Source organism: Aulostomus chinensis, chromosome 14 (genome assembly GCF_037954235.1).
Source record: "Aulostomus chinensis isolate RoL2024-O1b breed Wild chromosome 14, RoL_Achi_v1.0, whole genome shotgun sequence".
In the NCBI taxonomy this organism is placed as follows: Eukaryota; Metazoa; Chordata; class Actinopteri; order Syngnathiformes; family Aulostomidae; genus Aulostomus; species Aulostomus chinensis.
In genome coordinates, this window is record NC_141333.1 from 16,446,027 (window position 1) to 16,460,878 (window position 14,852).

Consider the following 14,852-nt stretch of genomic DNA (forward strand, 5'->3'; position numbering starts at 1 on the left):
GCCCTCTCTCCTCCAGTACTGACAGATAGACAAACGTACTGTTCTCTTTTTCTTTGCCTTTCACCTCTCAAACCTCCCTCCATCCATCCTGCCTGATGGGTACAATGCAGGCGCTCTATCCTGCGGCAGGGAGAATGCAGCCCTGAACTAACAATATCACCAAGGCTGCCTGAATGCCGCCGAGTCCCTTTGTGCTCGGTCAGAGGGGAGTTAACACCCATGTCTGAGCCAATGAATAGTATTATTGTGTCTGAGACATGCACCGCACCCCCAGTCCCCATCCATGTCCCCCTAACTCAACTCAGCCCCCCCCCCCAAACTTGCCTCTCTTGTCCCGACAGTGTACACCCCCCTCTCTTTCTCTGTCTTTGCCATTCTTGCACCCCTTTAGCTCTCTCCTTAACAGACAGCTTCAACTTCCAAAGCCTTGCCAGTCCCCAGACTCTAAACCTCAGCACTTTACTTCTCTATTCCCCTGGCAGTCGGCCCGTGGGGTTTTTAGTCTCTTTTTCAAACCTGCAGAGGGGCGGACAGAGGGGCTGTCAGAGCTCTGTGGTGGCTGTGGCAAGGATGTTTTTGGAGAACGTGTGGTTGTTGCAGCGTGGTGAGGTGGGGGGTTGAATTTGGCCATGGCTCTTTCTCTGTTGAAGAACACAATGGGACCATGAATCCTCAAAGAAATGTCCCCCCAACTGCTATTATCATAAGAAGAGGCCTGCTGAACCCGTTTGAATAATTCTAAATGATACAAAAGCCGAGATGTTTTTCTTTGACAAAGTTTCTATCGAGCACCACTGGTCAGGCCAAAACATTTCCATTCCTTCACACTTGCTATGGTGCAAACAGAGCACAGCCAGGAAAGGGTAGTTTGATATATCATTTCTAAATGCTGCTTTTGTTATTTTTTTTCATTAAGAACAAATAAATAAATAAAAAGCCAAAGCACTTGTGTGTCTAAGGGAGAGCAGAAGAGGATGGATACAAACTTTTCCTGTAAATAATGTATTCTATTGACACTGTGGTGAATTTTATGGACCCACTCTTGCTATATTTTGCTATCTGCAACACATCAGAATCTAATAGCTTAGAGTATCTTTGGCAGGCAGTAGCTCTCTCCCTGACACACTTAACTCTCAGACCTACAATCCCTGCAGTTTTTGCTCTCTAAGGTTAGCAGGTTCACATTACCAGCTGAGAGAGGATGCCAGAAACCTCAACCCTGACTTCTCACTGATCAAAGCCCAGGCTTGACATTCAGAGTGGGTAAAATGCTGAAAGTTGAGATTAACTTGTTTTTTCTCCGTCTCTGTTTCTGTTTTTTTTTTTTGTGCAGCAGAAAGAAGAAGAGGAGGAGGAGAAGACACTGGAGGAGGAAAAAGAGTAGCAGAGTGGGTGGAAGGATAGAAGGAGAGAAGAATGGAGGCAGTTCGAGGAGGTGGTTCGAAGCGGGTGAACCCAGAGCAGGTGAACACAGCTGTGGATCGCCATGGGCTCTCTGGCTGCCTTCCTCCTGTGGCCCTGGCGCTGCATACAGGGGTCCCAGAGAGCCGGTAGGGGCCAGCCAAAGCTGCGGCAGAGTGGGCAGGCTAGGCCAGCCAAGCCAGGAGAGAGGCAGGTGAGGCGGGTGAGCTGAGCTCTCATCCCCGCCGGCTAGGAGCCTCCGCGGCAGAGCGGAGCAATGCCGAGCAGCAGAAATCAATATGGAGGAGAGAGGCTAGCAGAGGTTGCCCAGCACCGCCTGCAGGCCTCGGAGCCCAGGGACCAACCACCACCACTGTTCCCAGCTCCAATCTCCATCTCTCTTTCTATCTCTCTCCAACAGTCCCAGCATCAGCCAGGGCTGGGGCCCTCACCCTACAACCGCCCCACACGCTGTGTGTGTCATCACATGTGCATGTGTGTGTGAAATAGAGACAGAGAGAACAAGTCTTTGTGTGTGGTTCAGCCGGAGGCAGTTTTGCCGCATCCAACACCACTTGATAAAACTTTGTCAAAGACACACATACGGTGAGGGAGAGAAACGGAAGAAGAAGAAGAGAGGACGTCAAAGGTGTAGTTTCTTACAACCTTTTTCTCTTATTACTCATTCCACCTGAACGGCTTGAATAAGGATTCATAGGAGACAAGGCGTTTCTGCTCAGTCCCACTTCCAAGCACGTAGCGCACAATATTCTAAGATCTCATGGGCCGGGATGAAAGGACAATGTGAACTTTTTCTCTCATCCACCGTATCAGACACAACCTGTCTTTATGCCTTAGATTTTCTCACCCTCACTACAGCAGCTCCCTTCAGAGGATATGGAAGTGCAGTATTGATCTATAAGGTGGAAAAGAGGAAGGAGGGCCCGGGCTTTCATACTTCTCTCTCTATGTGTGGAAATAGGACCTGAAGTCCACTTACTGCCATGAAGCAGGAATCCAATGACAGCAAAAATGAATGGCCACTAATGAGCTAAAAAGGACAGTAGTTCTACTCTCCTCCTGTCTCTTGCAACTTTTTTCTTGTCCTACACATAATAAGACTTTCAGACATTTTCGCAAAATTGCCGGTGTTTGCTTAGGAAAAAATGAGCAAAACATTAACATCTGTAAGGAGGAGAAGAAATCAGGAGAAAGATGTTTTTTTTCCATGCAACTTGCAGAAGAGTTTTTAGAGGGCATTCCACAAAACACTTGTGGACTTGGTGGGACGTTAAAGATCTAGCATCAGAGACCAGAGTGGATTTCACACCCTTTGGTGAGTACAAGAACCATGTAATTTGTGTCACTATATTTAAAGAAAACAGAGCAAAAATAAGAACTATTTCTCCTCCTGATGCCATCCATAAGATAAGCTGCTCACATGTTTTTGTAAGTGAACACAAATGTGTCGTGTTGTAGCTGATCTTCTCAGTCAGCTCTCAACAGAAGCCGTGGGCTCTGATCACACTGTCACTGACTGCTGGAAGACTTGGTAGCTGTCGCCTTGTACCAGGCAGCGTATTAAAGCACAATTCCTGCCTGCCAATCTCCTGGCATACAGAGAGACTGGCGCCTCTCTATGCCTCAGCCTGGCAGCAACCCATGCTTACAAAATGGCCGATTCCTGTCTACCAGCTGTCTCCCTCAGCCAAGATGGCGCTCGGCCGCTTTTTAAATGCCCGCTGTTTGCCATCTGCCCTCTAATTGTTAACGGCTATGCAAATATCCTGTAATTGCATTTGCATGTGCTTGATTCTCCCTCCCCACTGCTCTGTCTCTCTCCGTAGTAAAAGCATCAGCGTAGAAGGAAGAAAAGGAAACACAATCCTGCGTGGTTGCTGATTAAATACATAGCAGGAACAATTAGCAAATGAATGTTGCCTGCCCTCGTCCTTACTTGTCTTGGCTCTCACCTTATTCAGTATGTAAATCATTGATGCTATTTTCTTGCTCTTGATGCTAGCTGAAAAACAGAGCATCACCCAGTCTTTCTCTCTGCGACTCATTTTGAGACGAGCCTTCTCATTGTGCCATATGTGACATCTGTGGTTGGCTGTAATACCAGGGTACCCTGCTTCCTCTGACAGGCAGAGCCCACACTGTAAAGGAAAGCAGGAGTGAGGGAGAGGCATAACATAATGACCTCATTAGCATGCTCAGCACTCCTTGCTATAGGCCCTGGTGCGCTGCTGCGCCGTGGGACCCAGCAGTGTACGCCCTTCTCACAGCACTCAGCATGCAACATTGTGTTCTCCCCACACAATGCGGCGCTTCATACAGGCTTTATTACGCCTTGTCAAAGCGCAGGGGGATCAGGGGTATCAGTGCAGAAGCAGCAGGGTACGGGCTGTGTACGTGGAACAGGAGATGTATTGGTGCTTTATAGTCTTAATGTGGTGTTAGCTGTGCTGATGGATCCTCTGCTGCTGCGACTGTGCAGTGACATGCGTGTGTGTTTATGTTTGTGGGTCTGTAGTCACGTGCATTTGTGCAATAGTCCATTTCATTGTGAACTCCCGTGGCATTCGTGGCTGTTTTCACCTGTCAGTGCTAATTATTTGAGGGAACGTTTTGGTGAATCGTCTGTGGCCCGGAAGCAAGCGATCATTCACAATGAAGATCTGCTGTACGCTGTCTGTTGTCTAAGGTGGATGGGCATGGTGTCTCCAAAAACCAGTGACAAATAAAGACTTTTTCGTCTGAGACAATTTGTCCAAGGATTAATGCTCTAAATAATATTGTTACGGATTATGTTAAGGAAGACAGATTTGTGCTGTCGTATTCTGTTTGCTGTTATCATGATTTCTAGACATCAGCAATTTTAATCAAACCACTTCGTCGAATCAGCCCAGAGTGACATTGATGAAGCTGAGCAGGATATGAAGAGCATGTGCTAGCTGTAGTTATAGTGGCTGCGCCTTCTGTATCCATTTGTGGAAAATGGCAATCAAGAAGATGCGCGATTTACATGTCAATCCAGATGAGCTAGATTGAATTATTTTTAAATATCGGTTCACTCTTGTGCTTTTGTTTAGAGAGGAAAAAGTGTGACATGAGAGAAAATAAAAGAAGTTGAAAATTAATTGTGCGGTTCAAATGTAACCTTCTGATTGTGGATTTGTGTTTGTGGGCTGTAAAGGAGGATGAGAGGAGAGCGTTTTGAGGATCATGGTGTGGTGGGGGGTAAATGAGGTTGGGTCTTTTTATCCTTCATTTGCATATTCCAAATAACAATGACCATATGTTTTATGAAGCACCAGATGAACTTAACACCCATCCAGGTTTGCTTGTCAGCTGCTCTAACTGTTACGCAGGGTGCTAAAGCTCACACACTGTATGAACACACACTTGCCTGCTAATCCACATCATACGTATGTGAATGTGACCGTTCACACTTACTTACAGGAAAGAAAGGACCCTGCTCCCTGACATCATCTCCTGCAGAAAAGCTTTTATGCTAATGAAAGTGATAGACATGTGTGTTACTTCACTGCTGCATAATTATGCATAATTCAACACAAAGAGAGCAGGGAGGTTGTTACAGTAGACCTCGCTTTAGGTGCCCGTGAATCGAGCATGAATCTAGCAGGCTGCATATGTAATATGTGTGTTAGACACACTTTGCAGGAGGTTAACAGGATGTCAGTACCCGCCTGCCCTCTCCTGCAGTCTCACAGGCAGCCAGGCAAAATCTTTAAGTAACCAAATTATATCTACCAATAATTTTCTTGTATTCATAAAGCAAAATGTCAAAATTATGAATATGAATACAAGGTACATATTTCTTATGAGGATGTCTAATAGATTATTGATTATTAACTTCATAATACTTGCAAAATTTAATGACAACACTTAATGTTGAAAAACATTTTTATTCATTTAATTTCTAAGTATTATTTGTTGATTGGTGACTGCTGATTTTGCTGTCTGTCCTGCCTTGCTCATTCAGACTGCTTTTGACTTACTTAGCTATTGATTGAATGTGTTCGATCACTGCAGTAATAGTTGATGAAAGCATGTACAGCCATCGCTCTCAATTCGTCCTGGCTCAGTCCACATGTCCTCCTTTCTTTTCTCGTAGCAAAATAAATAAGTAACCGCTTCTTTCTATAAAAATGCAAAAAAAAAATACATGAATGGATGCTTTTATTTATATCTTTTAATTGCATTCCTACTATGGTTAGTTCTTGAAGGTGGCCTCATTATAATAGTGTGAAATATTGAGAAATATAGGTTGTTCTCACATGTTGAATTTACATCCCTGAAAATCTTGAGCCTAAATAATATTTTCAACTGCAAAAAACACTCTATTTTGTACTTGAGCTCCTATAGAAATTTATGTGATAAATATATGAATTCAATAATTTCTCCATCTCTCATTTACATCATAAAAATATATTTATGAAACTGCCTTTTTATTTATTTTACTTTTGTAAGGAATCATTACAAAATAAATACATTAAATTGATACGTAAGCAAATAGTATGATATTAACACCCTTGGGAAGAGTTGGTGCTGCTTCTTCCTCAGAGTTCCCAAGTCTGATTATAGACTCAGGGAGAAACAGTCAAGCATTTATCCAAGTCAATGATTATGTCATTTCAACAGGCTGCAAACACTCAGACCAGCAAGACAGCTCTGAGGAGAGAATTATGAAGCCGGAGTGGGATGGAGGCTGCATGAAAAGGAAATGAAAATGGAGTGGTGCTGTATGTGTGATTAAACCGCCTGCTTGCCAGCGAAAGGCCATGCTGGTGTAGCACGGGCCCGAGATTTGGCTGTAATGAAAATGTGATGTCTGAGGGCTCTGGACCTCCCTGCATGATGCACTATGAGCACACACTCACACATCCTTATGATGTATGTATGTATGGGCTCAGGCTGAATGATTTACATGGGTGTGTGTGTGTGTGTGTGTGTGAGAGAGAGAGAGAGAGAGAGAGAGAGAGAGAGAGAGAGAGAGAGAGGGTACAAATGCAAAAACATAACAGTGAAGAAAGAAAGGTGGAAATGCTTCCGGAATTAAATGAATGGGGTTTTTTTTTTCAGGTGATTCAAACGAACCACAAAGTCAGAGAGTCAATACAATCATCAACCCAGTACAGCTGAAATTGTAGCATTCAGATGCAGTGACAGCATCCCAGTGGTGCAGCGTGGGAACGGGCTTAATGATGAGGTGATGAGAGGTCTGTGTCATGGAGGAACTCATGCTTATTTCGTGGCTAGACACACCAGCTGCACTGACTTCAATTCAGAAACAGGTTAGGAGGGACCTCAAGGGTCAAGGTCAGGGGTGTGTAGGGGGTGTATCAGGGAGAAGGGGTGTGTGTGTGTATGTGCATATGTGTGTGTGTCTATGGTTCATCTGCCGTTCATCCCCAGCTGGCTGGCTGGCTGGCTGGCTGGCTGGCTGGCTGACTGGCTGTAAGCCTCCTCTGTGTTTGCTTATTTTATAAGCTGCTTCTTATTGCTTCGCTCCAGGGACAACTTGAGCTGAGAAGCAGAGGAACCCAACCCCCTCCGTCAGCCACTGGCCTGTCTCCAGCAGGCCCTGAGCCAAATGGAGCCAGAAATCAGTCCTGCAGCCCAGTCAGCCCCCTGGTCAAACAACCCCCAGCCATACGCAGTCAAACCCAGTCAGACACTTTGACAGCCCCCCTTGTCCGTCTCAGTCTGCTGCCTCCTGTAATTTAACATGTCGGCTCAGGGTTCATCGCATGTGCAACCTATAATCAGAAATAGGTACGTCATCACATGCACCTGTTTTGAATGCTTCCAGACACAAGGATATATATTCTTTCAGTATTAAAACATCTTCTGCATCTTTGACAAAAACATCCATCAATATCAGACATCTTTACTGGGAAAAAAAGCAGCTGGTATCATTTCATCAAATCACGTGAGAGGCGAGTGTGAGGTTGCAGCACGTTACGCCACTTTGATATAAACAGAGTAAGCCCTTTAAGAGGAGGGACTGCAGCACATGAGGAGAGAGGGAAAATAGAGGATGGAGGATGAGAAGACAAGGGAGGAAGAGAGAGATGCATGGAGGAGCGGAGACATAAGCTAACCCACCCTGCGGTATCCTGCTTCCATTCTTCATCTGGGACTTCTGCTTCATTAGACCGTCTGAAAGAAAGAACCGCTTTCCTTCATCACCTCAATAGACTACCCTCCCTCCTCCTTCTCTCTCTCTTCCATAGCCTGAAGGGTTCTCCTACAAAACCCACCTCCCTTGCCCCCTGTTTTCCTCCTCATTTCTGCTCCACGTTCTCCTAATCGTCTCAACTAGCATCGAAATCAAGCTTAGTAATGGCAGTTTGCGAGGCCCCACCATACATGCACGCGCACGCACACACACACACACACACACACAAAGACACACACACGCACACACACACACTCTTTCACTCTTTTTCACCTCCCACCACTCTCCATCCTCCTCCGATCCCCACCAGCTCCTCTTCTCTGCTCCTTCTCTCACCTTGTTCAGACACACCACCCACCCACTGCTTAAATCCCTATCAGCATGTCAAGTAAATGTCTGCCCAGCTGGGGTTGACACACATATGTACACACACACACACCCATGCTGAAATATAAATGCACTGCACACACAATCTTTTGCTTGCTTCTGGGGTTTAGCCTTCCTCCCTGCTGACCCTTTTCACTCGTGTTTTGCTCTCTTCCCCTTCTCGCCGCCTCTCTCTCCCCCTCTGCCTCTCCTCAGGCACTGATCTGACAGTATGGTTTGGCTCGCTGACTATATCTGCAAGAGGTTTATCACAGGGCTTCACCGCACTGCTTCTGTTACCTACCTGTTTTTACTTTTCAAATTAAAGTGCCTTCTCCAAAAGCTGCTCCGTGTACCTCGGGCCATGCACACCCTCACATCCCATCTATTTGATTAAAAGCTTACTGGAATCTCAGCCTCTAAATTTGTTACAGTAAAATCTGGTCAGTTTATCTGCTTAGAAATCTCTAGCTGCAATATATGAACTAGGAATAGAGTCTCATATTTTTATTATTTGAAATCACTCAATCCCACCAAATCATTAAAGAGTTTAACCCTCAAAGGGAGGAAAACAAATCACCCAGGAACCTTCTTAACACAAGTTTCTTACAATATAAACGGAGAGATTTATTAGATAAAGTGTGTCTTTTACATTACCTTTTACTATCTACCTCAATTATAACATTTTTTTTAAACGATACAGCCTTCCGCTGAGATGTTATCACGTTATGATTAAGCAGGATTACATTGTTATGAAGATCTTTATTATCTGTAGATCAGATTTGCATGTCGGAGAGACAGCTCATGAATGTTTAAGCAGTGTTTAATATAGCATCTCAATTAAAGCAAAGTGATTTAGAATTACTTGTTTGTTCATCTCAATTGTCAGAATTGTAATCTCCCATCAGCCTCATGAATAAAATTTGAGTCGTTTATGTTTATTTTGCTCGTGCATGTGTTTCTTCTTCCTCTACTGATAATATCAACATAAAGAGAGCGACACTGAGGCACACACAGCTCAGGTTTAAGTGACTATTTCCTCTTTTATTCCAAACCGCATTTCAATCATTATTCTGATTTTTGGGGACAATGACGAGCACGCAGACTTCTCAACGGTGGCCCTCTCGCTGTCAGCGTAGCATAATCTTTATGTAAATGTATTCAGATGCATTCTCAGCCCCCTGTAGACCACCATCTCGGCTGGGTGTTCACTCACACATCTCCTGTAGCATGCTAGCAGGCTAGAAAATCAGCACACAGTTAGGTTGACCCCTGCCAATGCACCTGAGAAACCCTTATTAATCCCCATGTTTAAATTGAGTCTGCAATTTACAAATGTACATTTTTCTTTTATGCCTTTAGGCACGTGCACCCCGTGTTTTTTTGCTTTTTCATCAGGCGCACAGCAGACAGCACTAACAGCAAGAGTGGGGGTCCTTGCTGCATGTGCATGGCGAGATGGGAAGGAGAGGGGGAGCGAGAGTGAGAAGAAGGGGTGTGTGTGTGTGTGTGCACCATAGTGGGTCCTCATCTCTGGAGCCCAGTGCTCAGCTCATATTGAGATATTCCTGGGCACCGTGACACAATTATGCACACACACACACACACACACACAGAGGCCCTTTTTGTATGGCAGTGTTCCTCAGCTCTGGTTCATCTCTAATGTTCTGCGCTTGACTCTCGGCAAGTTCATTGTTATTCATTTCACTGTCATCCAGAGCGCCCTATGAGACTCCTCCAGCCCTGCTTTCCCAGCTAGGACTATGTTTGTCTCTCTCTCTCTCTCTCTCTCTCTCTCTCTCTCTCTCTCTCTCTCTCTCACACACACACACACACACACGCACACGCACACACACACACACACACACAAATGTATTGTTTCGGCAGCAGGATGTCTGTGGTCCTCTGGGTAAATGAGTGTGCTGACGCTATCAGAGGACACTGTGAGACGGAACAGTTTGTCAACGACTTGGTTCTGCTGCGTCCAACTGCTGCAAAGTTCAGTCCTCAGGTGATTAAACACAGAGAGAGAGAGCAGATGCGCTGTCCTCTGCTGAGAATTATGTTGTCTTTATTTAAAAGGAATTGTTTTGGGGGTGGCACAGTGGTGCAGTGGTCAGCGCTGCCGCCTCACAGCAAGAAGGTTCTTGGTTCCAGCCCTGGCTCGGGCACGGGATCTTTCTGTGTGGAATCTGCATGTTCTCCCTGTTCCTGTGTGGGTTCTCTCTGGTACTCCAGCTTCCTCCCACAGTCCAAAGACATCAAGAGGGGACGAGGCTGATTGATACTCTAAATTGACTGTAGGTGTGACTGTGAGTGTGAATGGTTGTCTGTCTGTGTGTTGGTCCTGTGATGGACTGGCAACCTGTCCAGGGTGAACCCCGCCTCTCGCCTGAAGGCTGCTGGGATAGGCTCCAGCCCCCCCGCGACCCTTAACAGAATAAGTGGTGGAAAATGGATGGATGTATGGAATTGTTTTGGCGGGGCTTTGAGGATGAATTTAAAACTCTAGAAATATTTTTATGTGTGTTTGTTTCATATCACATAACAAGGATCTCTCTAGAACTATTTTTAGGTGCCTGCTGTGATTATTTTCAAGTACTTCCAACCCTCCTCTTTTTTTATTCCTATGTTACTATCACCTTTCTTTATTTTACTATCTCCTCCTGGCGCAAGACAACTAGCGGCTGCAGCTTGAGTCCATAAAGAGGTGTATTGAAAAGCTGTGTTAACACACCAACAAAGCTTTAAATGTGTCCTCTATAAAGCCTCTCATTCAGCCCAACGTTCAGTCACGGTCACTTATGGTAGGAGGGAAAATCACACAATTCAGCCTCGGCCTGATCCAATGACATGTTTTTTTTATGAGGTGGCTCTATGTCTTTGTTTGGGCACCAAACTCCAGTTCTGGACAAGTCCTGCTGAATAAGACGCAAGGCCACGAAAACTTGGAAGAAAAGAAAATTTGTTGAGCTGTTTGTTTTTTTTTTAGTGTTTTTTTTTAAAGTGGGTTTATCCCATCATTATTAACTTTATTTTTTTCTTCTCAACCACCAGGGTGTGGAGGTGTATAAGTGCTAAAGCTTTGTATTTTTAACAGGATCAAATGACTTCATGACTGTTAGCACCTCTACCTACTTTTTTCTAAGGGGTCACATACGGAGTGATTTTGCTCTCTTTCATTTTCAGCTGCATGGGTGTGTTTTTTCATGCCACACCATACATCACACATATGTGCACCTCTAAAATGGTGTGTGTGTGTGTGTGTGTGTGTGTGTGTGTGTGTGTGTGTGTGTGTGTGTGTGTGTGTGTGTGTGTACATCTGCAAGCATGCCAGGCGTTCAGTGGCTCGTATGTTCAAGGGTGAGGACTGTCATTAAACTGTCTGTCTGCATCATCAGACTCAACGATCACCCAGCCTGGCTGTCCATTCTTGCTGCATGCACACACATGCAGACAAACACACGCACGCACTCACGCGCACACACACACAAACACACACATTTCATGATTTAAGGTTTTAGAAGTAGAAATTAACATAATTTTTGTGTTTTGTATGTATTCAACAGTGAACAACTGTTTTGGAGCCTCTTTCATTTGATCCACTCCCCCCCACACACACATTCATATCAAAGATTTCCCAGTGAAAAATTACTCCATAAGTGTGTAAAAGTACCATTCACAAATTCTCATATTTGTATTTGATCTTCACACATTTGCGAGACAATGTCGCCAGTTTCACGACTGTATTAAATGACTAAATTCAAAAATAAACCAATCTACTAATGAATATTAATTAATGATAAACTGAACAAAAACTCAGTTACAAATATGCCTTCTTTAATATGAATGAATTCATGCGAGGCCACTATGTATTTCAGTTCGCCTGCCGCTCGCCTGCTAAGGTGCTCTTGTAGCCACTCGTCCAGTGAGCCTATCAGCTTGACTACATTTCTGTGATTCAGTCCGACTGTGTCCTTTGCTCACGTTCAGGGCTGATGTGTGCTAATGTGAAATTAGTATGCAGAGAAGCAGACGGACTGCTCTGTGGATCTAGTAGGTAGCCAGACTGGGAGAGAAGACATGAGTGGGGGGAAAGAGCATCTCTAGCTGGGAGGGGGTTAAGCATGGTCTCTCTCTCTCTCTCTCTCTGTCTCTCTTGCTCTCTCTCTCTCTCTCTCTGTCTCTCTCTGTCTCTCTCTCTCTCTCCGTCTCTCTCTCTCTCTTCTTCGTCCCCCATTCCCTGTCCCGATCCTTAATGGGACATCAGACGGACAGCCTAGCCTGAATTGAACAGAGAGCCCCCCCCCTTCTCTTCCTCTTGTTGTCTGTCCAAAAACAAGAATCCCCCATCCCCCTTCCCCCATACCTCTCTTGCGCTCTCACTGCAAGCACCCATCGCTGCTCCTCTTGGTTCTCAGGGCTATTGAGGGGGTCCCAGACACCCTCCGCTCTTCAGCCCCTCAGCCTAAGTCTGCATAAATTAGGCACGTCTCCCTGGTGGCTCGTCAGCCGGTTGGGGCACGCCTGGCCCCGGGTCTGCCATCTCCCAATCTGCTGCTCGTGCTCCCCTAATGCTGTCACCTTCTGTCTCCCTCCACCTCCCCCATCTACTGTATCCTATCAAACACAAGCTCTGGCTCCTTTCATTACATCTCATGTGATTTTCTAATTCTTTACAAAATTACCACCGCCTCCTTTCCTGCTTCTCCCTCTGATTTTTACCCCTAAATCCCTTGACACACTCACTCCCACCTTGGCTGCTTTATATTCTCCACATTCCCCCTGTATCTCATCTCCTCTTCTTCTCCTCTTCCTCCTCATTCTCAGCCAGGATATTGTTTACATCTGTCTTGCTAATCACTGACAGAGCCTCGCTAGACCTCACAGATGTTGCAATAATACAGGGGATTAGCAGGTTTAACACTCTGGCTTATTTGGGGAGTTTTCCCGATGGTTCTGCAGTGAAGCCCGTCAGCTCGTCTGAATTTGACCTTTTTTTCCCGTTTCACTCTGTGCTGAGATCCAGCAGTCCCGCGTCTCTTTGATTTGTGATTTTTGCAAGTGTCTGGCATGCTGATGTTGTTTTATCCTGATTGGTGCTCTCTCTCTGCGCTCGTGCTGCTCGCAGTTACATCACTGCTTGGATTAAATGTTATTACAGACCTGACTTTTTTCTTACACGCGAGTATACACCCCCCCTTTTTTTTTAGCACCAAATGCTCATATTAGTCATACTTATATTCTTTCTACATCACCGTCATGGTTGCCTCACAGATTCAGTTTGAGGTCTCCTTTATTCAAGCATATAACCTCCTTTCTCCGCTCACCATGGCGACGCTCCCCAGTCTCCTCTTTAGCTCAGTGCTGATTAATTATGAGATGGTCCTCAGACTCAGCATCTCTGCTGCCTCTTTTTTATGACCAAGCAGATCCAGTGTGTTTAGGGTCCATGTATTTCTGTCTGGAACCTAATCCCTAAGGTGATATTAGTCTAGGAGGGAGCAACCCCCCCCCCCCCCCCCCCCCCCGGTTTGTGTGTGTGTTTATGCTGCAGGCGTTAGGGTCAGCCAGGAAGCCCAGACAGGCTCTACCTTGACCTCTGACCCATGACTGTCTGCTGTAGCTCAAGGGTCACGCACGCCATTGATACAGACAGCTGATAGACGCACAAACAAATATACACATAGCGTAGCCCCACCCCCCTCCTCCATCCTGTAAACAACAACAATTTGGTGAGTCTTGGGTGGTGATGACATGAATAGCATTGTCACTGTGTGAGTTGGGAGTGTAGTTAGAGCTTTAGCTTACATATTCAATTTATTAGATGCCAAAATAAATATATTTCTCAGTTGAAAGGAAGAAAACATGCAATTCTAAAGAGTAGAACTGAATTTTACTAATCAGCCCTTTTTTCTGCTTTCACAGATGCAGTCAGGAACACCATTACGAAGATGAAAAACAGCGATCAACCTTGCACCATTGGACCACACACACACACACACACACACACACACACACACACACACACACACACACACACACACACACACACACACACGCACTGTCTGTAGCCAGGTTCCCTGCACATGTTTAGGCTTAGTCAGGAGCAGACAATGTCACCTCGAGTCAGATGGACACATAACCAGTCTGAGTGATGACCCCTCTTGTCTGTGGACAGGTAAGCTGGAGAAGCTTCTAGCTTCTAAAAGGTAAGTCTGAATACATTAAAGAGCTTCCTGAACTGTAAAACACAATTTTAACAAATGTGAATGATTATATTTGGTTCAATTTTGTGTCAGACTTGATGAGAACCATTGGAGCTTCTCTTTTCACGCTGATTTAAAGTTCAGTGTGTGATTGGAAAACCGTTCGATCTACCATCGACTGAATGATTTCCTCTTTTATTCTTTTTTTTTAAATCATGTACAAATACATATTTATATGCAATTTTCATAGTTAATAAAATAATTGATCATAAAACAGACTGCCAAATGCCGATGTGAGTGATGTTTTCAATAAAGTGGAACATTTTGTGACATGAAATTCTGTCTCTGTTGTTTTTTTTTCCTCTTCTTGTTGCTATAAATGCTCGCAATGTTGCAGTTATTTAACTGTTGTGGGTTAAGGCCGGTGATATTGTGTATTTTATTGTGTTTTTAGTGAGCCTCAGATCATGTTCTTTTATTACAACAAATACGGGTACTGTTGTTTAATTTCTTTTATCCCTTTAGTGCCATTTATACTCAGTAGCACTATTTTAAAATAGTGCTGAAAGATGAGATTGTTGGAATCGAGCTACAGTAGATATGAGACACAGTGTGCTTTGGTGTTTTGGGTCTGATGATGTTTGTTCACAAAATCTAAATATAGCATA

General features: G+C 44.7%; 1 long non-coding RNA gene across 6 annotated transcripts in view; it reads left to right on the forward strand.

Annotated features, from left to right (window-relative positions):
• The window catches only part of LOC147249944 (uncharacterized), a 38,056-nt gene extending 24,021 nt beyond the window's left edge, over positions 1 to 14,035 (forward strand). For all 6 annotated transcript variants that reach the window (XR_015119301.1, XR_015119303.1, XR_015119305.1 and 3 more), the window contains 2 exons: positions 1,334 to 2,737; positions 13,904 to 14,035. This is a non-coding gene — a long non-coding RNA (uncharacterized LOC147249944). The remainder of the gene's footprint in view (positions 1 to 1,333; positions 2,738 to 13,903) is intronic.
• Positions 14,036 to 14,852: the final 817 nt, after the last annotated feature.